The sequence below is a fragment of the Pelecanus crispus genome, chromosome 3 (genome assembly GCF_030463565.1).
Source record: "Pelecanus crispus isolate bPelCri1 chromosome 3, bPelCri1.pri, whole genome shotgun sequence".
Lineage (NCBI taxonomy): Eukaryota > Metazoa > Chordata > Aves > Pelecaniformes > Pelecanidae > Pelecanus > Pelecanus crispus.
Window position 1 is genome coordinate 101,240,298 of NC_134645.1, and position 23,628 is coordinate 101,263,925.

The window sequence follows — 23,628 nt, forward strand, 5'->3', positions numbered from 1 at the left end:
GATCAGACTAGCTCTATACAGCACTTTAACACTTTGCCTGAGACAAGTGTCACACAACCCAGCACTTATCTTGAGTCTTCTCTGGGCTCATGCAGTGCCCATAAAGTTTCAAAGAATGACTATCTTTTGAGTGTACTTCTCCTGTTCAGTGCATGAAATAAGTTTGAGGTTATAATTTTTAAAATAGCTGAAGTGTGTGGGCTATGCTGCTGCTCACTGGAATGGTGTTTTTATAAGTTGGCACTGACAGTGTGTGCTCTATGCCCTGAAGGGGTCTGTACATATCTTATCAGGCAGAATTTTCTGCCCCTCAGCTATGCCTGCCTGAATATTGGCCTGGGCTCAAGGTCATCACCTTCCAGATAAGTTCGATACGTTCCTAACTGTGATTATGTGTGGTCATTCTACATACAACAAGGGTGGTGAAACACTAGAACAGGTTGCCTGAGAGGTGGTAGATGCCCCACCCCTGGAAACATTCAAGGTCAGGTTGGATGGGGCTGTGAGCAACCTGATCGCATTGAAGATGTCCCTGCTCATTGCAGGGAGGTTGGACTAGATGACCTTTAAAGGTCCCGTCCAACCCAAATGATTGTATGGTTCTACGATTCTGTGATTCTACTAAGTTACTTTAACATTGCAGATGTGAAAGCAAAGAATTGAACTTTTAAGTCTGAGGTGAATGAATTGTACTGCAGGTATGCTGATATGTAGAATCTACCTTTTGTTTAGAAATGTTGTAGTGACCTTGTTTGCTAATTAAAAAGGAAAATAATGTTTTTATTTTTTAAGACTGCTTTCTACAACTGTTTTTGATTCATAGGGAAATACAAGATCAAAGTGTAGTAATACTACAATTGGTGTTACACAGTAAGCTCTGATGTGAATTTGAAACCATAAAGCAATATATGCAAGAATCATAACTATATGTAAGAATATTACCTATATGTAAGAATTTACCCTAATGATTAAAAGAATTCTTGTCATTGCAAGGCAAAAAGATGTTAAAAAAATTATATATCCCCAGGAAGATGTATTTTTAGGGTCCACAAAAGGATATTTTTGGACAACATGCCATGTTGGTTTTTGTCATACTATATTCCGATAAACAAAGTTAGCAATCTTGATTTTGCAATAAAGAAACTCAGCCTCATTACTTGTTTTCAGTTGTAACAGAACTCTGACTCTCTGTGACAATTCCATTTGTATTGGTCAGAATGAAAGCCAACAAAGGTAAAAATGGTTAATTACATCCTATTAAAAGTACAATATATTCTTATTCTTTGAGCACTAGTTTTTTAGATATTGTTATTTTTCATGAAAAAACTATCTATTTGACTAATGTTTTGCTTGTCATCCAGCTCTGCTTCTCTATATAAATCCCACAGTAGATCCCTGATTTATGGAAGCTTCACTACGAAGCCCCAGCTAACTGTCTCCTGACACGTTTGTGAGCTACATTCAACTGCACACCGAACTCCCTTGCAAGTCAATGAGAGTTCTGCACAAAATTTTAAAGGTGTAATGTAGCTCGAAGGTCACTTTTCTTTAAGGAACAGTGGCTTACTAGGAGAGCTTAACAAGCTGAGCAGGGCTTTCAAGCAGAAAAAGCTTGAGGCAGGATTCAGTAGGCTCTAACAATCAATATTTCTGACACAGTGTGGGGTGTTTTTTGCTATTTCCAGGAGCACACTTTGAACTGATCATATTGAACCCTGGATTCTGTAAATGGCCCAAAAGTAGAAATAACCACTTATATGTAATCTTTTACAGCACAACAGCCCTTGTCTTTATTTTATCATGTTAACTTCCCTGCTCTTTGTATAATGACACAATTAAGACTATTTATTTATATATATAACTTTTTCATGATGCAGTAAAAATGTAGGAGTTAAAATATTTTTCTATGCTTTGAACAAAATACTAGAAGATGTGTTTACTGATTGACTGAAAATAATATATTATAATGTCTGATACCACAAAGAAATTCAGAAAAGGGCACTTTAATTGGCATGCTCTGGTTTATGGTAAGTTGTCTGATAACCATACAAAGAAGTAATCACAGTCCACAGCAGTAACTGTGGAAATGGTATGGTCAGATAGATGGACTGAGGGATCATTAGAAACAGGTAATAAATTTCATACCATATGAAAGAGACCTCTTATCATTGATGAAATATTCAGTAAAGCTTCATCTTGCAAGGTGCCAAGCACCTGCTGGGAGCAGGTCTTTGCCTTCAGACTTACTCTTATTGAAGCTAACAGAAAAGCTTTCTAAAGGCTTGGACATCCCTTTGAGGCACAACTTCATGCTAAAGGGTTGTTAGGCATGATCCTCTTTCCAGATACCTAATTCATCTTGTGGTTATGCCACCTTAGTGTGTGCTGTCTCTGAGTTACTTCTCTGTGAACTACAAAGAGAAATAAAAAAGGAATGAGCCTGGAGAGAATGTGCAAAACATACTAATTATTGTTCACTGCTACAGAATGCAACTTATAACCTATTTTAGAGTTTCCATAATGAAACTGCTGGATATTTTAAATTAAAAAATGCAGTGTATTTTCCTATAATTTCCACTGTTCCTAATGTTGAAAAAGTACCCTTTATGAGCCATGTTAATACAAGGCAAATGCTCCAGAAACACCAAAGTTTCAAAACCTTGGACCACTGTAATAACACAATATATGTGTGTGTTCTTCAGGAGCAGAGTTCAGGGATGAAAAATAGGTCCTCTTTCCCTATTGTTCTTCAACCTCTTTATCATCTATCATTAGAGCATCAGGTCTGTTACCAAGGAAATTTTAAAAAGTGAGACACAAAGGAAAAAATTGTTCGTATTAGGAACGACATTTCTGTGAGAACCCCCTCACCCATGAACCAATACTTAACTGGTAAGGCAGTGAATAAAATCTCATTGAAAGCTCTTATGATATTTGACAATAGTTACCTGTAAAGTACCAAAATGGGGGTCTTGAGGAAACAAAACAAAGTCATTTAACCTTTTTCAGTCTTGTTTGTACCCTAATACACCATCTGTATTACAGTGCAGCCAAATATACTGACCACATAGATGGAAGTTTGAATTTTAGGGGCCAGTGAACACTAATTTTTCCTTGTCATAGAAACAAAGTGCTCCACAACTTTTTGCTGCGCTACTGTTCAATACAAGCCGAGATGTTCACTTAGTCTTCAAAAATTGTTACCTGCAGCTTGTGAACTAATATACTAGTTTGGCAAAGGTATAGTGGTCAAAAACAAATAAGGACATTTATTCATGTCTTCCTAAGAGTTTCTTGGGTGAATCTGGAGGAAAGGGAAAAGGCTACAGGAGAACAGTATGCAGATGGGCTGTTTTCTTACTAGTGAGGACTTCCTTATTTCAGCATCCAGTTTTCAAGGACTACCAGGAGCAGGAAATAAAACATATTTCCCAAATACCTCATAAAACAAAAATATGTTAGCATTTGTATCAGAGGTTGCCATTCTAAAGAGTGAAAACATCTTACTTTTTTAAAAGACCAGCAGCTGACACCATGAATTATATCTTTCTTCTTTCCTTTAACCCTTTGAGATGAAAATGTATGAATTTTCCTTTTCCTCTTTTCTTTGAATCAGACCCAACTATGAGAGTCAATTTATCTTCCAGCCTCTATGAGACATAAATAAACAGTAACTTACCTGTCATGCAATAAATTGAATCACATTCCAAATGTTTTTGTAGAAAGGGCTATCTGGCTTTTTGATGGGTAAAAGTATACTCCATCACATTAATGCTATTCAGGTTCCATATTAGGGTTTTGTCAGCAGAAGTCGTTGGAGATTCTTTAGAAATATGTATCCTAGCACTGGTTAGATAAACCCAACAAATAGCCACATTACTGCATGGAAATAAAACTTATTTACTGACTCCCAAGCAATTTCTTTAAACTGCTGTCAGGCCCAGTCAACAAAAAATATTTTTAAAAGGTTTTAAGACATTGATGAGAAATAGTATCTACTAACAAGTACACACAAATTAAGTGAAACAGTTCACAATCATTTACATAAGCTTATAAATTTTAAGAATCCTATTTCCACCCCTTCTCTCTTTTTTTTCTCACATAGACCCCAACCTAAACTAAAACCTGTTTTAATAGGTGTTAATAAGTTATTAAACTGGATGTTTTGGAAGAGGCTTATATAGTAATACTTTTCATTTGTATCTGCATATATTCTTGCACTGCTTGAATCATTTTTTTGTGGTATATCTATCTTTACCTGTTACGAATTTAGGAAGATGTGTTCAGACAGACACTCTGCCAGTATGGCACTGATGAAACTATACTTTCAGTGAGCAGGGAACTGAACGCTTGATCAGTCAGAATTAACCTGAACTATACTTTATATCCAGGTGGCATAGTGTCTTTTATTCTTAATTTCTGATTACTACAGTCTCTTTCCCACCTGTACACACTGTTCCTTTTCTGTGAAGATTTGTGTGAATAGTATGGCATGTGGCAGGCATACAGATCTTGCTATGAAATGAGAATGCGTGCAAACTCAATCCAGAGAAATGGCGTCAGTCATGCTCCCAGTTTTCACAGTGGACAGAGACAAAAGAGCCTGGATAATTGTTCAGACTATACTTAGAGGGCTAAGAAATCCACATCTGAACGTAATCTCTGTGAATAAATCAATACCAAATTTTCTTTCTTGTCAGTCCAGTTTTTAAATTTTTATGGGTTTTTTTAATTGCTTTAGCATCTGCAATAGCACAGAAAACATTATTTTTATATAGTATATACATATTCACACAGGTTTTAACTTTGCAGCCTACCTACTTGTCCTAAGTAATCATCCTTTCAGTGATGACCAAGTTGGCCTGATTAAGGTCAGAGTAGCTGCACTACAAGTATGAACAGCAGTCAGTAGTCACGGCTAAGTTAATAATGCAGGATGAGAGAGACCTGTTTCGTGTCAAGTAAGCAGAACTGCAGCTCCTAGATGTCAAACGTGTTTGAGCCAGTGAGCATTGTTGGTCCCACTACCATTCCCTTACAGATTCTGCATTACAAAGGCATGCAAAGAAATAGTGATTTGGTCCCAGCACTAAGAAAGGAAAGAAGGAAAAATGCATGCATATTTATCCTTTAAAAAAATATATAGGCTAACAGGAGTTAAAAAACAGTAAGCAAGCTGTCTTGAAAATATGTATCATCCAGTTCATAAGTAAAATGAGGGTGTGGATCATTAGGAAAAGGCCTCAAGGCTCTGCCAAGATGTAGAAATCCATAAAAGTCTGTTCTTATAAAATCTAGCAAACTGAAATACATCTCTTCTCACTTGAAGACCTCAATTTCTTGCTAGTGATACCATCTCATTAATTTCTCCACAAATCTCTCTATAGTCATATCCTAGTTGTTTAGAGTTTGTAGCTCTATATTAATTGTAGTACAATATAAAAATATTTTCTGCAACCAGGACAATTATGTGCCTATGGTGGGTTGACCCCAGCTGGTAGTTAAGCTCCCATCCAGTCACTGCTCATGCCACCCCCATGGATGAGGGAGAGAAGCAGAAGGGCAAAAGTGAGGAAACTCATGGATGGAGATAAAGACAGTTAAATAGGTGAGGAAAAGTTATGTGTGTAAGCAAAGAAAAATAAGGAATACATTCATTGCTTGCCATCAGCAGGCGGATGTTCAGCTGCTTCCAGGAAAGCAGGACTTTACATGTGTAACAGTTACGTGGGAAAACAAACATCATAACCATGAAACATACCCCTTTCCTCCTCCTTTCCCTGAGCTCTTACGGCTGAGCACATTGTCATGGGATGTTGAATATCCCTTTGGTCAGGTTGCATCGGTTTCAGTTGTGTCCCCTCCCAAAATCTTGCCTACTCACTGGTGGGGGTAGAGTGTGAAACAGAGAAAGCCTTGAGGCTGTGTTAGCAATAACTAAAACACTGGTGTGTTATCAACACCATTTTGGTCATAAATCCAAAATGCAGCACCATTTGTTCTGCTATAAAGAAAATTAACTCCACCCCAGCCAGACCCAGTGCAGTTACCTATGGCACTTTTTTGCATGAGTTAAGTAAAGCTCTCAAAGAGCTCCCACTAGTAGGTGCAAGTTCTTCCTTGGTTTAGGTTGAGTCTCCTTCATAATATTATATACACCAAAATTTAACCCATCTTCCCACAGTTGGGGTTAGATTTGCTGATATGTAGTTTCACAGACCCTAATTTGATCCCTACTTAAATACAAGTAATAAATTAGCTGGCCTCACGTCCTTAAATACTTCTGTCTGTAGCCAACAATAACAACTATCAGATACACACTTTCTTCTTTATTTCCTTCACTACATTTTTTACAGCAATGGGATATAATTTACCTGTTTCTAAACACAAAGATTATTTTAATATCACCAGCTTCCTACCTGTTGCATGACTTTCTCCTCACCCATGGAGAACCATCAGGACGAAGCAAGGGCTGGTGGGGGCTGGTGGCTCCCTGGGGTCCAGGACCAAGAGCAGCAGGGGCTCCCCAGGGGTCCGTCAGGGTAGATTGTGGCAGCCAGGGCCTGTCCCACTGCCCCAGCCAGGAGCAGGGCAAGATGGGGGCACCGGGACAGTCCCAGACCTGGGCATCGGGCACCTCCCTGGGGCTGGGCCAATGCCAGGCTGGAACTGCCCATTGCTGGGCAGGGCAGGGCTGTGGGGAGCTGGAGACAGGCCCTGCTGCAGCATCGCTGGGGCAGGGGCTGACAGCCCCGGGGGGCTGATGTGGGGTCCTGGGCTGTGGACAGGGTGGGGGAGGCCTGAGGGTGGCTGAACAGGGACACTATGTCCTAGCAGTGCCCTCAAGGACCTGACAAAAGTTGTCACTGCAAGTAAATTCACTCTTTCACAAATTATTTCAATCACAGTCTTAAGTACATCCCTTTCTCTTTTATTAATTACCAAAATGTGCTGCCTTGTGCCAAAGCCGCCTTTCCTTTTTTCATGGAGCTGCCATAAGGAAATTTTCCTAAATTTAAAACCAACGTCAGGATTCTGAGAATACATATGATATTATGCATTATGAGTTATATGTTCTATATTCTATACTCTATGTACATGTTTTATGTCACATATTACACACTACATATCTCATGTGTGTGGAGGGTTGACCCTCTGTGGCTGCCAGATCCCCACCCAGCCATTCTCTCACTCCCCTTCCTCACCAGGACAGGGGAAGAAAATGAGATGGAAATGCTCATGAGTTGACATAAAGACACGGAGATTGCTTGCCACTTACTGTCATGGGGCTTGGGGCCTTCTCCACGTGCTTGCAGGGGAGTCTCTGCTCTGGCACCTGGAGCACCTCCTCCTCTACTTCTTCGCTCACCTTGGTGTCGCCTCTGTTTTTTCCCACTCTTTCTTGTCCATCATCCCTCTCCCTGTCCCACATTTTTTTCCCTTTCTTAACCATGTTTCCCCCGAGGTGCCGCCATCTTGGCTGCGGGGCTGAGCCGTGCCCTGCGCTGGGCCGGTTGGAGCCGGCTGGAACCGGCTGTGTCCGGCACGGGGCAGCCCCGGCCTCCCCTCACAGCGGCCGCCCCGCAGGCCCTGCCAACAGCTTGCGACAGACACCCGGTACGCTATCTAGAGTCTTGTTTAGCTTCCCATCAAAGACCCATTTTAAATTTAAATTGTAAAGCTTTTGTCTGAGAGGATATTAAGCCAAATAGTTTCTACTGAATTTTAGAATGGAAAGAAGATGAGAGAGGAAAAAAGAATGTTTATTACCTTTGCTGGATATTAATGTTATGCTTGTCATTCTCATATTCATCGTTCTTTTTACCTCAAAGTGTCTCAGAAGGCATCGCAAAAATACAAAGGCAAATCAGCCTAGCTCGTGGCTGTAGTAGGCACATGCGGAATAAATACCTGACAGTAGGTTAAGTAATAGAGGAGAAGAAATTGAAACTATCAGACAACACAAAAGAATTTAAAAACTGATTAAATGCTAAAGAAGCAAATTCAATAGATGATCAACAAAAATGAATACATATTCTTCCACCTAAAATGCCTTTTTCCTCTCTAAATTGCAAAAGCTTTTTTATACTCCTCTCACTGTACACTGCATCTTCTTTATCTTTCTAAGCCTGAAGACAATACAACATTGTTTGTTTCCATCCTCTTGTGTAGTACAGGATCTTTACTATTCCCAAACACTGGGTAGCATCCTAGCCCTCACAAGTCAGTGGGAATGCTATTATTTGTCGTTCATAAAATCTAATTCTATCCTGTAACCATCTAGGTGCCTAATGCTTAGTCATTCCATTTAATATATTTTTTTTCTGTATTTCTTTCTTTTCTATATAAATGTGTTTTCTTCTGTATGCAACAGTGATATCAACACTAATAAATACACCTGTCCTGTAGGCATTCTAGTACAATTGTGTGAAAACCTTTGCGAACTTGTAAAAAGAAACTTGCAGTCTTCCATGATGCATTCTATGATGGTTTTAGTAGCAAAACAATCAAACAGAAAATTATTTGTGGATCTGCACATAGTGGAGAAGGCCTTTGAATTATCTTCTGTTTGATGGTTTCTGAACTTCATAAAAAACTCACTCATTGAAGGCTTGATCAATAAAAGAAGGAGTTTTAAATCTCCGTCAAAAATGAGCAGCAGCAGGAAGTAATATGTATGGGTGTTTAATAAAGAGAATAACCCATTTCAGATCACATTTGTACTCAGATGAGACTGACAAACCCTCAAAATCTAGGAATTATTATTTTGATAGTATTCAAAGTATTTTTATAAATATTCTTCTTGAGAACTTCCTTGGGGGGGCGGGGGGCAGGGGGGTAGTAATTAATACCCAGATTTGGAAATGCTGGACATGACAGAAGAGAGAGAATAAGAGGACATATTCCTGTCCTTGACAAAATACAGTTCCTCCTAAACTATATAAGCTAAAATGATAAAATAATGAGTAATAAAATAAATAGTTTAAAGGCATATACATATATTACAAGCCACAGGAGATTATTTACTCCAAAAATAGTTTTTCTTATGGCTATACTAACTCTACCAACTCTAAGAAATTATTAGAATATATATTTGTAGATTTTTAATATAAAAGATAGTATTAACAGGCCAATATATAAATATGTTATATATATAGCTTTTATATTAGCAGTCAGCTGTTAGCAGCTAGGACAGGAAAACTAAAAAGTGCAGGCATTCAACTGTATTTGTCAGTGTTATACATGAAAGAACACAGTATTCCACTATTTTCTGGCAGTGTGTGTCAGAAAGGAAAAGCAAAGATGCATTGTCATTCACTTCTGCAAACACATACACATACAAAAGAAGCAACCCTTGTAGTCACATAAAGTAGCCTAGAGACAGCTAATTTTAACAGCCTATCACAATTTGCATAAATTGGGATCACAGATGCAAGATATTTAGTTTCACCCAGCGCTGTGGGGCTGTGTCAAAATTCAAATACAATTATATATATTATCAAATAACTCACAGCAACAATTATGAATTATTCTGTTGATGTAAATTAACACTTGAGAATAAAAAACTTACAAGTAACAGATGCGACCAACAGAGAAGATAAACACAAACCTCTTCCCATATTTTGGCTGATCATTAGGTTTAGACTTGTCCATAAAAATACTGTGATCTGTTGCTGGTAAGGGTCCAAGTGCTTCTGAGTTTACTCTGTAATATATGCGAACCAGAAGAATGCCTTGTGCCTCTCCAGTCCTATTTGTTATAATGAGGTGCTCTGACTTCATAATAAAAAATACTATGAAATGTTCAGAAATGTATTGAATATAATACGTGTAAGAAAATCTGGAAAACAAAATAAAAGTTATTCTACAACAGCACTGGAATACTTGTGCCTCTTATAGTGTATCTTTTTACTCTGTCAAGGAAGTCATCTTAGTGATCACTGATCACTGTAAGTGGGAATTATTTTCTGTATGATGCAATAGCAATCTATAGACTTCTGATTATACTTTTTAGTGTCCGTATGTATTGGCTTTACATGGCAAGGTTTGGGTGGGGAGAGGGCTGCACAGGTGACTTCTATGAGAAGACACTGGAAGCTGATGCAGGTTGTCCCTCTGCAGTCCACAGTGGAGCAGGTGTCCACCTGCAGTCCATGGAGGACTCCACACCGGAGCAGGTGGATGTGCCCAAAGGAGGCTGTGACCTTGTGCAGAGCCCGCACTGGAGCAGGCTCCTGGCAGGACCTGTGGCCCCATGGAGAGAAGCCCATGCTGGAGCAGGTTTGCTGGCAGGACTTGTGACCCTATGGAGAGGAGCCCACGCTGGAGCAGTCTGTTCCTGAAAGACTGCACCCCATGGAAGGGGCCCACGCTGGAGCAGTTCATGAAGAACTTCAGCCTGTTGGAAGGACCCATGCTGGAGAAGTTCATGGAGGACTGTCTGTCTCCTGTGGGGGGGACACCATGCTGGAGCAGGGGAAGAGTGTGAAGAGGACGGAGTAGCAAAGACAACGTGTGATGAACTGCCCACAACCCCCATTCCGCATCCCCCTGTGCCACTCAGAGGGGAGGAGGTAGAGAAATCAGAAATGAAGTTGAGCCTGGGAAGAAGGGAGGGGTGGGGTGAAGGTGTTTTTGGATTTTTTCTTATTTCTCATTATCTTACTTGGATTAATTGGCAATAAATTAAATTAACTTCCCTAAGTTCAGTCTGATTTGCTTGTGACAGCAGTTGGTATGTGACCTCTGTTCTTATCTTGATCCACAAGTTTTTCATCATATTTTCTCTCCTTGTCCTGTTGAGAAAGGGTAATTGTAGAGTGGCTTTGTGGGCATCTGGAGGCCAGCCAAAGTCAACCCACCATACCACAATAACTGAAAAGTTTTGTTCTTGCTATTATTACTACATTCTACCTTTTTTTTTGTACTTTTAAATAACATTTGTTTTAACAAATTGATTCAGAAAATGTTTACTCACAAGCTAATTTGCTCAGCTCAGATTACAACAGAACTATGGGCCTCAGTTACTACAAAAGAATGTTGTACATATAAGAACAGATAGATCATAATACAATGTTCAGTTTGGCCAAGAAGTGAACTAAGAAAGGCTAAGACACTGAAGTATCTAAATGCACTCTTCTTTTTATCTTTTTTTCTTACTTACTTTTATAGTTCTCATTTCTTTAGCTCAATCTGATTTGACTAAATAAACAAGGATGAGAATATCTATGTATCTAAGAGAACTACAGAATGGACGTAATTTTAAGCATTGTTTTGCACATGGATGACAAATAGCACAGTACTGTGTTTTCAAGAGTTTGGAGTCCACAAAATGTGTATCTTTTAAAAATATTTCTTAGAATTACCATTTAGGTAACTGAGATATGAATGATGTACAAAGCTGCCCAGCACTTAAGAGATCTCATTTTGTCATTTTGTCCATGTTCCACAACCCCTTCCAAAAATCAAGAGAAGCAATAATGGCATTTTGAGCCCAACTGATCTGTGCAGCCACAGATTCTGTGGGCTCTGCTTTATACTTGTTCCTGAAAATAAGACAGATATGTCTGGAGCCAATAAAGTATTGTTTCTAAAGATTTGCAGTGGTTATATCTCTTGCCTCAGGAATTGTTCTGAAAAGCAGAGGACCACAATCATGTGGAAAGCCCAAGGCAAACAGTGCTGTCTCCCCTTCAAATAACATTAAAACACTGAAGGAGTTAAGGCAGCGACAGTGGACAACGTATTTTAAATAAGACCTTAGGTGCAGTGCTGCTGGCAAGGAATAAATCAAGTAGTGCACAAGCCTAGGACTACTCTGTGCTAAAGTGTTTATTCTATTTTTAAAGAAGTCACAGATCATTAAAAAAATGCAATATCCCCTTAAAACTAATCAAAATTATTATACTATAAAACAGTACTAAATTCTGGTATACTAGGTATAAAAAAAGTACTAAAAGGGCATAGAAGTCTGGAATAGCACAAATTAAACCTAGCCACAATATTAAGCCCAAAAATTGTGGCTTCTTTTTCCTAGTCCCAACACATTTCTCTTGTCAAAGACTTTTAAATTTGCTATCTTTCTATCACTACTCAATGAGATTCTAGTCCCATTACTAGGAGATTCTATACAGCCCCATAATGGTCTTAGGAACACTGTGTTGTACACCTCATAAAAAAGCACCACCTAAATATCTGAACTCATTTGTTTTTTCAGAGTCAGAACATGAATCTGTCCATGGTGCATCCCTTTTCAGACTTAGTCCTTTTCAGAAAAATTCTGAGCCACTTATTATGCAAGACATAATTACTTCTCCTTGGGCATGCCACTTAAAAAGCAATTCATCTCACTTAATTTTAGCCATGCCTAAATGATAGGCATCTGGTTTGTGATAGTTGTCTAGGATCTTTCTTTCCAGAGACATCTGTCTCTCTGCACTGATTATGATGGGATCCTGGATGGCTAGTTTAGATTAGATGCCTAATTTTTGAAAGCTGAAGCCAGAGAGATTATCATTCTTCTTGCTACCACAAGGGTGCTTTACGTAAGTGTTACCATAGTGATTTACAAGAGCATAAAAAAACCCAACAACTTTCCCTACCTTTGAACCAGACATGCAATTACATGAAAAGTTTGTTAATGTGACACCAAATCTAAGCAAGTATATCCTGAATTTCAGAAGGGCTTATAACCAAGGGTCACACCTGTGTCCGCCACATTCTTTCACCTTGTCATCACCTCTAGTTGTAAGAGATCTTTCTTGCAGGTATCACAGAATCATAGAACAGTCTAGGTTGGAAGGCACATCTGGAAATCATCCAGTCCAACCTTTGTTTGAAAGCAAAGCCTTGAATTAGGTTACCCAGGATCCTGTCAAGCTGAGTCTGGAATATTTCTAGGGAGGAAGATTTCACCAGTTCTCTGGGTGACCTAATCCGAAATTTAATTGTTCTCATGATAAAGACTTTTTTTTTTTCTTATATTCAGACAGAATTTGCCCTCAATTAGCTTGTGCCTGTTGCCTCTTACCCTATCACCATGTATCCTCATGAAGAGGGAATCTCCACCTCCTCTGTAATTGTTATTAGGTATTGGAAGAGTGTAATTAGAGTCCCCCTAAGCCTTCTCTTCTCTGCTTTGAACAAACCCAATTCCTTCAATCTTTCATCATATGTCAAATTTTCCAAGCCTAATCACTTTGGTTGCCCTCCCTGGGATCTCCAATGTTTCAATGTCTCTCTCGGACTGGGGAGACTGGAACTGGTGTGGTCTAGTAAGTGCCAAGCAGATCTGATTAACCACTTTCCTTGATCTGTTCACTATACTCTTGCTGATGCAGTCCAGGATATGGTTTGCCTGCTTTACTGCCAGGGCATACACTGCTGGCTCATATCCAGGTTGCTCACCTCCATGATTCCCAGGGCCTTTCCAGCAGGTCCTGCTTTTCATACCCCAACCTGTGCAGATGTTTGGAATTTTTCTTTCCCAATTGTAGGACATTATATTTATCATTGCTGAACTTCATAGAATTCTTGTTGGCCCAGTTTTCCATCTTGTCAAGGTCTCTCTGTATGGTGACTCTTCCTTCTGATATATCTACCTCTCCTCCCAGTTTGGTGTCATCCGCAGGGTTGATGAGGGTGCATTCAATCCCATCATCCCAACCATTTATAAAGATACTGAATACTAACAGATGCAGTATCAACCTCTGAGCAACTCCACTCATGAACAGGTGCTAGTTTGAGCCATTAACTACCACTCTTTGAGCCCAGCAATTTAGCTCATTTTCCACCTATCCTGTGGTCTGCCTGTCCAATTCATATCTTAACCAACTTGTCAACAAGAATGTTCTGGGAGATCGTGTTAAATGCTTTGCTAAAATCAAGATACACAACATCCACAGCTCTGCCTTCATCCACTGAGCAAATAGTTTCATCACAGAAGACAATCAGGTTGGTCAAGCATAATTTACCTTTGGTATATCTGTGTTGCCTTTTCCCATCATTTTTTGCTCTTTGCTTTGTCCTCCATGCGCTGGGAAATACCTTCCGTGCAGACCTATTCCTTAATTTTCCCAGTGCCTAAAGTGAGGCTAACTGGCCTGCAGATTCCTGGATCTTCCTTCTTGCACTGTGTATAAATGCACATATTATTTTCCCTTTCACAATCATTCAGGACTCCCCTTGGTCTCCATGACCCTTTCAAAGACAATACAGAATGTTTTTTCAAGGATGTCAGATATCTCTCTTAGCACCCTGCCATGTATCCTGTCAGGCCCCACAGGTGTGTATATGTCCAATTTGTTCAGATGTTCTCTTACTTGATCATTCTTTGCTGTTTGCTTCATCATTGCCTCTTGGCAAAGAGACTTTGGGACTGACCTTAACCATGAAGACTGAGGCAAAGAGGGCATTAAGTATCTCAGCCTTTTTATGCTATCTGTGAATAACTTGCCAGCCCCATTCAGAAGTGGACCTACATATTCCTTGTATGCCTGTCTGCTTCCTACTAACATAGGTACAGAGCACTTTATAACATAAAATAACAAGTTTTACACATCTCTTGCCAATTTGAGCTCCAGCAGAGATTTTGGCCTCCTTATGTCATCTCTGAATGCTCAGGCAATATTTCTATATATCCCTTTTGGAGCCTGTCCATTCCTTTCTCATATGTTTTTATTCTTTATGTTTTGTTTTGGTTTTGTTTTATTGTGGTGGGGTTTTTAGCTGCTTTGTTTTTAGGGTTTTTTTTTGTTTGGTTGGTTTGGTTTTTTGGTTTTGTTTTTCTGGTTGGTTTGTTTGGGGTTTTTTTTTTTAATTTTTTTACTAACTCTAACCAGGCTGGTTTTTATGTTATGCTTGTTCCTTTTCTGGCTTAGTGGGTGGACTGATCCTTTAAGAAAGCTGTTTCTGAAAATCTCCCAGTATTTTTTAGCTCCTTTGCCCTCCAAAGCAGACTCCCAGGGATCACTCCCTGAACAAGTTCAAATCTGCTGTTCTGAAATCCAGGTCTTCATTCTACTTGCTTGCCTCATGCTCTTTAAGATCTTAAAACTCTGTGATGTCATGGTCAGTGTAGCCAAGGCTGCCACTGATGGCCATGTTTCGAAACAACTCTTCCTTATATGTAGGTCCAGAAGAGCACCACTCCTAGTTGACATATTCAACAGCTGTGTAAGGAAATTGTCCTTGACATATTACAGAAATCTCCTGGATTGCTTATGCACTGCTGTGTTGCTTTCCCAGCAAATACCAGTGTAACTGAAGTGCTTCATGAAAACCAGAGCGTGCAGACCTAAGGCTTCTTTGAATTGTTTGAAGAAGGTTTTGCCCACCAGTACTTCCTTACTGGGTGGCCTGTAGCAGACCACTACCATGAGGTGCCCCTTGACAGTGATTCCTCTGATTTTGACCTAAAGGCATTCAACAGATCAGTCCTCTTTCTCATAGCTAACATCTATGTGCTCACACTGATCTTTTACATAGAAAATGAGCCTTTCTCCTCTTCTACCCTCTGTCTACTGCTTGTCTATTGCAGTGTACCAGTTGTGAACTATATTACTGAGTTTCTGTAATTTCAATTGCATTGTGACTCTATGACTGCACATGGAGTTCTATTTCTTCTTGTTTCCCTGATTAGGAGCATGGGAGGACAGGTATTTGAGATCTGCCATCTTCCCCTAGTCTTTGAGGGGAGTGTGGGCACCTTCTCCATTGTTCTGTTACATGCACACATTTTCAGTTGGTCGCTTGGGTCCTTACTTGTCTCCAGACATTGGACTCCACTTCCCATTGAACCTAGTTTGAAGTCCACTTCATTGAGTTAGCCAACCTGTTAGCACATATGTCCTTGTCCCTTTTTGGTAAGTGTATCCTGTCTCCCTGCTATCGCCCACAGTCTTTGAAGAGCAACCCATTATCATGCTTCAGTCTCCAAAGGATGAGTCACTCTCTGCTTCAGAGGTCTATGTTCACTTGTTTGGAAGTGCATAGTTCTCATTTCTGAATGCAGCAGAAGATTATGGACTAGCTTAGTCAAAGCAGCTAACTTTCAGGTAGGTACATTTAGCTGAGGAGAATCGCACCTTCACTTTCCAGTCTGTAAAATAAGCATGGTGATTCTGATCCACTAAGACACTTAGAAATTGAAGACATCCAAGACTTTGAGTATGTTTAGCTGCTTTCATCTATTTGGTGGAATAAAGGAGCCAGCTCATAGACGTATTTAGACCTTAGATACTGGTGTGTTTTGTTGATACAAAGATGACAAAGTATGTTGCTGTGCTATCATAGTTACTTCAGTTTTATCTACCTGTTTCTTAACAGGTTGATCATGAAAAGGTCATGAACAGGTTCAGATAATGAATATGTCTGGGTGTCATTATATGTGGAAAGGTATTATATCTCTTCAGTTATTAGATGCCCAGATTTACTACTATCTCATTTACTGATTGTCTCATATAACATTCTCACTTCAGCTTAATTAAAAAGTGTTATTGCCACCACTCTAATGAAAATTTTGGTTTTCAAGCTGAATATGCCAGAATGATGGAAACTGAGAAGAGAAAAAACAAGCAAACAAAACAGCTTAGTCTTTTTCTTACAAATTGAACATTTTGGTCTTGGAAATTAGTAAGTGACAACAAACCAATCTTTCTTCACTTTCCCTGTTACTATAGTGAGGGGTAGCCATTTGTTTTACACCTACCTCAGAAAATATTGCTTTTCTATAGAATCACTTTGAGTTAAAACTTTTCTTAAAACATACTGTAATACCTTCTCCTATGCTAGCAAAAAATAAAGTTATATATTTATTTATCAAAAAAAAATTAAGAGTGAAAATAAAGCCACCATTTTTTGTAACAGCTACCATTTAAGTTGACCTTTTGACAGCATGGAAGCTTCCTTATATTTCCCATGTTCCTTCAAATATGATTTTCCTCAAAGTACTATCCTCATGTGCTTGATAATAATTTGAAATCATGGTAATCTCTGACACAGCAGGTTTTTTGATAGCTCTGTAAAAACCTTAATATCATTGCTTCAGGCAAGGTGACAAGTGTAATCGCATTCTATAATTCATGTTTAATACCTGAGTGACAGAGAGGAATCATCATGTCCTTGATCCAAAATTCTCAACTATGCCATATCACCCTCCCTTTAGACAATACTTGTGAAATTTGCTAAACCTAGTCCAAATTTAATAGTGCTAAAAAGAAATTTTATCAGCATAAAAATTGATATAATTTAAAGGCATAACTCTTAATGCCAAATATATATTTTACAGGATGTTTTACATTCTTCTAAAATCTCTTCTGCAGTCTAAACATCCAAAAGAGATTTCTATTACTCACATTTCACCTGTCAAGAATATTGGTAACAAATGGGAAGTAGCTTGACACATGAAAGAAAATATCTTCATAGTCTAGTTTTTATAATCTGTTTACCTTTTGAAGAGTATATGCAAACACTAAACATAAGGAAAGTTGTGTTGTTTCTTTTTTTTTTTCTTTTAAAAACTCACTCATTGTGAAAAGAGATGTGCGAACAAACTCACACAATCTAAATTCTGTATCTGCAATGAATGAATGAGATATTTAAGGAAGGACAAAATAGTGCATGTGTCTGAAGGCGTTATATAAATAGAAAACATTTCTATATAGGAACATGCAGACAGTCCTGTGTTCTGCCCAGATTCTGAAATGGTTAGACATGACTCCTGTCTGTGTATCTGCTTGCAGACCTGTGCCTGGAAAAACTAAGCTCACAAAACTAAGCTGTATCATCTGTGTAATCAGGCATATTTTGGTTTCCTTTAGAGTTTATTAAATGATCAGCTCCAATAGGCACTTAATCTTTTGAAACAACTCCATGCTGCTATTATCTTAAGAAGGAAATGCAGCAAGTATAATTCCTGTGTCAGTGCAAATGTTCTGTCACTTATTCCACAACAGTTAGGCTTGATCTTAAATTATGCAGTTACTACATTGCAGTTACTATAGGTCACCAGGAATATGGAGATGGTAGGACTGAGAGAATTACTCTAGGTGGAGAGGAGAAAGTACCATCTGTCAGAAGAACACCTATGTCTCAAACAGTGCCTGGACTATAGATTCACTGATCTTGGAAGAATATTCTTTGTAAGTATAACTATCTGCTTGGCCTATTCTTGTGTGCTCCCTCTTACTGGCACCAGGATACATAGTTCAATGGACCTTTTAGGTGACCTATTTTAAGGCCTGAGCAACCAAATGCAGCTTTAAGATTTGAGTAGTGGTGGACCAGATAGTCTCCAGAAGCCCCTTCCCAAACAGTTTAGTCTATGATTCTGTGATTCTGTTCTTAACTAGGTATGATGGTGTATAAATCCCTTCTATTTTAACACCCTAATAGTATTAGTGCAAGAAAAAAATAATACCTGAGAATTATTTACTTTCATATAATCAGAACAAGAAGCTGTGATTAAGGATTTTGCTCTCAAACCACACAAAACATTTCTAAATAATCTTGCTGTAAAAGAAGCTGACCAGCTGAACCAGTCTTTAAAAATAATTGTAGGTAAGAAAAAGGTTAAATAAAGAAGCAAATAAATATATTCCAAGCAAGGCTTAGTACAAAATTTAGCCTTCTTTATTAGATTTCCCATTAAAAAACAGTGTAGCTTGTACATAGTGCAGCTGTTAAATATATACATAGTGCTTTGTGATCACTGCTACTATGCTGTCTGTAGAATAAAGGTACTTCTGACCTCAGGTTTAAGGACAAAAGGAAGCCAGAGTAGTGATAAGAGAAGATACCGTGATGTGTTGATGTGGAAATGCAGATGGAAACAATAACATATGCCTTCACGCAAGCATGGGTGTGTCAGGATTTGTATTTAGAGGTTTGTTCCACAGAAAAACATGTTATTTTTCCCAGTACTCATTCCAGGCAAGACTTCAGAACTTTCAGAGAGAAATGTCTGCTTACTTTTGTGTAAAAAATGCACTTTTATAATCAATTAAATTTAGTTTGCTTTTGTTTAAAGAGCAAAAACTGAATTTGAAAACCAGTTTAACATTTTTATGACACCACCAAAATAGCCAAGAATTTTGGCTATTAGGTAGAAGTATGAAGAAGAATTTTTATGGTTTTTATACAGACCTAATGCTAAATCCCATTTGTGCTAAAGGTTTATTTGTTTGGTGGGGTCTGGGCTTTTCTTGATTCTTTCTGTGGCAATGGTGTTTAATCTTGTTACTGACAGTGATGATAGTTTTTCTTGGTTTTATTTTCTTCTCTCCAAAAGATAAGTTTATCAAATAAATATTCATAAGCAAAAGCATGCTATGATTATGTGGCAGACTTGGTCAGAACTCATACCTGTATTACTATTTAATGCAAATCCACTAAGGACAGATCAATATAATTACAATTACTTTCTTTGATATATTATTTGTCAAAGGCAACAGCAGAAGGGAGCTTAATGATTCCCATTAGAGACCAAAGTATTTTGCATTCCTCTGCTTCATAGATCTAAGATGCTTGGTTTTACAAGGGAAGAAACATTAACTATTGACTACAAATAGCAGCAATTACAGGGTAAAAAAAAAGTGCTTTGATCATAAAAACAGAGACAGAACTTAGAGTTAAAAGACCAACATTCTCATTATTGTCTTCCATTTCTTCCATCTTCTTCACCACATGAACTGTGTTGTAAGACAGAATTTTATAATGTCGTGGTTTAGCCCCAGCCAGCAACTAAGCACCACGCAGCCACTCGCTCACTCCCCCTACCCCGATGGGATGGGGGAGAGAATCAGAGAAGAGTGAGAAACACTCCGGGGTTGAGATAAGAACAGTTTAATAATTGAAATAAAGTAAAATAGTAATGCTACTAGTAACAGTATAATAATGATAATAATAATAATGATACAGGAAGCAAGTGATGCACAATGCAATTGCTCACCAATCGCCGACCGATACCCAGACAGTTCCCGAGCAGCGATCGCTGCTCCCTGGCCACCCCCCCCCCCCCCAGTTTATATACTGAGCATGACGTCATATGGTATGGAATAGCCCTTTGGGCAGTTTGGATCAACTATTCTGGCTGTGCCCTCTCCCAGTTTCTTGTGTGCCTGGCAGAGCATGGGAAGCTGAAAAGTCCTTGACTAGCATAAGCAGTACTTAGCAACAACTAAAACATCAGTGTGTTATCAGCATTCTTCTCCTCCTAAATCCAAAACACAGCACTATGCCTGCTACTAGGAAGAAAATTAACTCTATCCCAGCCAAAACCAGGACATATAATTACCATAAGAAAATACACACTGTTTTGTAGATTGAGGTGGAAAGAGATATGTAAAGTAGGTATTGGCCTTCCCATAAAGGAAATATTACTTTCTCTAATCTTCCTGAACTCAAACACTAATCTTATTCATCAGAGAAAGCCTTGTTTGGGTTTTTTTAATAGTTTTCATTTTAAGTTGAAACCTAGGATGATCTGAGGCATTATGTTACATCTTCTACACCAGTGGTAAGCAACTTGTGACTCTTGAACCGTATGTGTGTGTTAGGTAATTTAAGTGAGGCTTTCTGTTCGGGAGGATGACACATATCTAGCAGGAGTGTCTTTGATATGTGGCAGTTTTTTGCATCTTGCTGCCATGTGACTATTTTGTGCATAGTTCAGGAGGTCGAAAGTAGTAGATTTTCCATACTTTTGCAATTCAACATTATTCTGTAGAATTCCTTTACACACAGGAAAAAAAGAAGTTGTCTATTCTAAGAATGCTATCACAGAAAGAGATACAGTAATGATTCCTTCAGAAGTTTAGGAATATGAATAATTTATAAACTGAACTCTAACAACTTTGTTTATATTAAAATAATCAGCATAGAATTTTTAGGATCTAGAATTGCTTGCATATCAAGAAAAATCTAAGCAATACTTGCTTGTTCAAAGCTTCTTTCAGCGAAGTAGTGCTGGTCCTGTTCACATCTGAAAAAGTGGCAAAATTATAAAGACAGTAAGATAAAAAGTATACCAGTAGATTTTATAATTAAACCTTAGATACTTTAATGTATGAATCATGATATAATTAGGTCCTTAATAGCACCTGTATAAAAGCTTGTGAAGACATTCTTTATGGGCCCAAATTGCCATTTTAGTATTTAGTATTACAAAATAACTATTTAGTGACAAAATTTATGTTCATTTGCTTGGTGAGGAGAGATTTTAGCTTCAAGTATTTAGTGACTGGATAAATCAAAAAGGTTGGTATTGTATGGAGAAAGGTCATGTAACTTAAAAACAAAATATCCTCCAGGAAATGTCAGTTGATCTGTAAAATCACAGAGAAATTTATGAGATCTAATATTTTCCCTTTATTTTTAACTTTTTCAGACTTTTATGGCTTTTAGAATATTTTCAAAAGTCCAGGTGCTTCACATATCAGCATACATGACTGATATATTCTTGTCATTTCAGTATTTTAGTGGTTTTAGTTCTGTTTGAGACAGTAATCCTCAATTATTCTCTCTGGGTTTTTGTTTTTTTTTTTTTTTTTAATTTATTCTACTGTATGATTATTCTCTGGAACAAACTAAGAAACAAGATTTTTTTTTTTTTTTAATCTTCCTCCCCTCCCCCACATTTACACTAATTTGCATTTTCTTTCTTATCACCACTGGATAACATACTTCAGTTTTCAAAACATATAAAATGCTTTAGAGACTTTCACATATATTTAATACAAGTGATAGCCTGCTGTTTACTGCCTGCATGGTTTTTAATAGTGTGAAAAGATGAAAATGTCTCTTATTAACTGCTTTTGAAAAATAGTGGTCTATCGGGTAAGGTTTTGCCACTCTGTCCCCCTTTTAAAGGGGTACCAAGATGATGAATGAACATTTAAACTAACATAAAGCAAGTGCATTTAAGGAATAAATGTTAATGCCTGTAAGATACATTTAAGAAATCTACATATGTGTTTATAAATTTTTTACGTACCCAAGTATTGAAAGTGATCTTCATGTTTGTGTGTTTAATTTTAAAGTGTAGCAACACTTTTTTACCATACTTCATTAGTTCAGTTTCATTTTTGTGCACAACAGCCTTCTTGATGAAGCCCCTTTTACCCAGAGAAATTAAAAAATCTTGCACGAAAAACGAATTGCTATATTTTTTGAACTTCTTAGTCTCACATAAGAGTAAGTTTATCACATGGAAAACACAGTAGTCAGATTGTTAAGTTTTGTTGGTACTATTCATGCTGTTTTAAATTAAAAAACATTATCCCTCAGAAAAAATTTATAACACCGTGTGTGTTTGATATGCAGAACACTTCCCAATAGCCCTTGATATTGTCATTTAGAAAGCTCAAAAACTCCTGGGTAAAGAAGATTTAAAATATTTATCAATGTAGACCTTTCTGTTTTCTCATAAGGCAGTCAGTTGCAAAACTGATGTGAATGTAACATCCTTTATTGTTACTGTTCCCATAAATCGATTGTAGTCGACAGGTCTCAGTCTTAAAGTCATTGTGGCATTGGTGTTCTGTGTGAAGAAGAATGACAATAATTATTGTTTGGGACAGAACTATTGCTTTCCTGTAGAACATAATCAACAATTTTAGGCTGCACTTTTAATTTTTCTCATAAAACATTCCTTAAAAACCTCAGTGCTGTGGTTGTACTGTTGTACTGTTGTGTGTGATCTTATTCATTCCCCAAGGCTACTGTATTTTGTTGGACTAAGATTTAAAAAGTTAAATGATCTCACCCACAGCAAATGAAAACAATAATCTATACACTTCATTTTAATTTGTCTATTGGCATGAGTTGTCACTTCATGAGTGAATTCTTACATCTGGGGTTCATCTGTATTCTGAAGATGATAATAAAAATTCTATTGTATATTCTATTGCTAACATTATGCTTAGAATTTAGAAAGAGATTATTATCAAGGGTAACAGAACATTGTTAAGATGCCATGCTGTTTAAAAACTGTGTGTATGTTGAAGGTAGCATCATGTCATTCCTGTACTTTTTGGAAATTATCTGTCATCTAGAAAGGACCAGATTGTGAGTGAAATCTATATAGGCAACAATAATAGAGACTTACGCGTAGTTACAGAGCTACTCCTAGGACTGCTTGCCTTGGTGCTGTGGTGAGACATTTTGTGGTGGTAAAGAACTAAGTGTATTACAGGAGGTATAACTTTTATGGTTCTTATTGTGCTGGAATTGTTGGGGAGGAAGCCTGTCTGTTCCACCCTAGAAAACAGATTCATCCAACACAGCAGCAGCCAGGGACGTAACATTTATGGATAACACTTTTTTATAACTTACATCTCTGACAATCAGCTGACATTTTCAAGACTATGTCCACAACAAAGAAGGTTGGTAACATTCTCTGGTTCAAAATGTATGAATGTTGAGATTAGCATTGACATTTAGAAAGCTTGCTGAATCAATGGAAAAGTTATGACCTAGTTTTATGGACCCTAAAATTTAACTTTGCTTGCTAGTGGTCTTGTTTTGTATTTCCAGACAAAAGTCATGTTCTAAATTTTGTTAGCATTATTACAACTGAAAAAAAAAATCCTATGATAAAGAATCATTATAATTATTTTTGGTTGTTTGTGC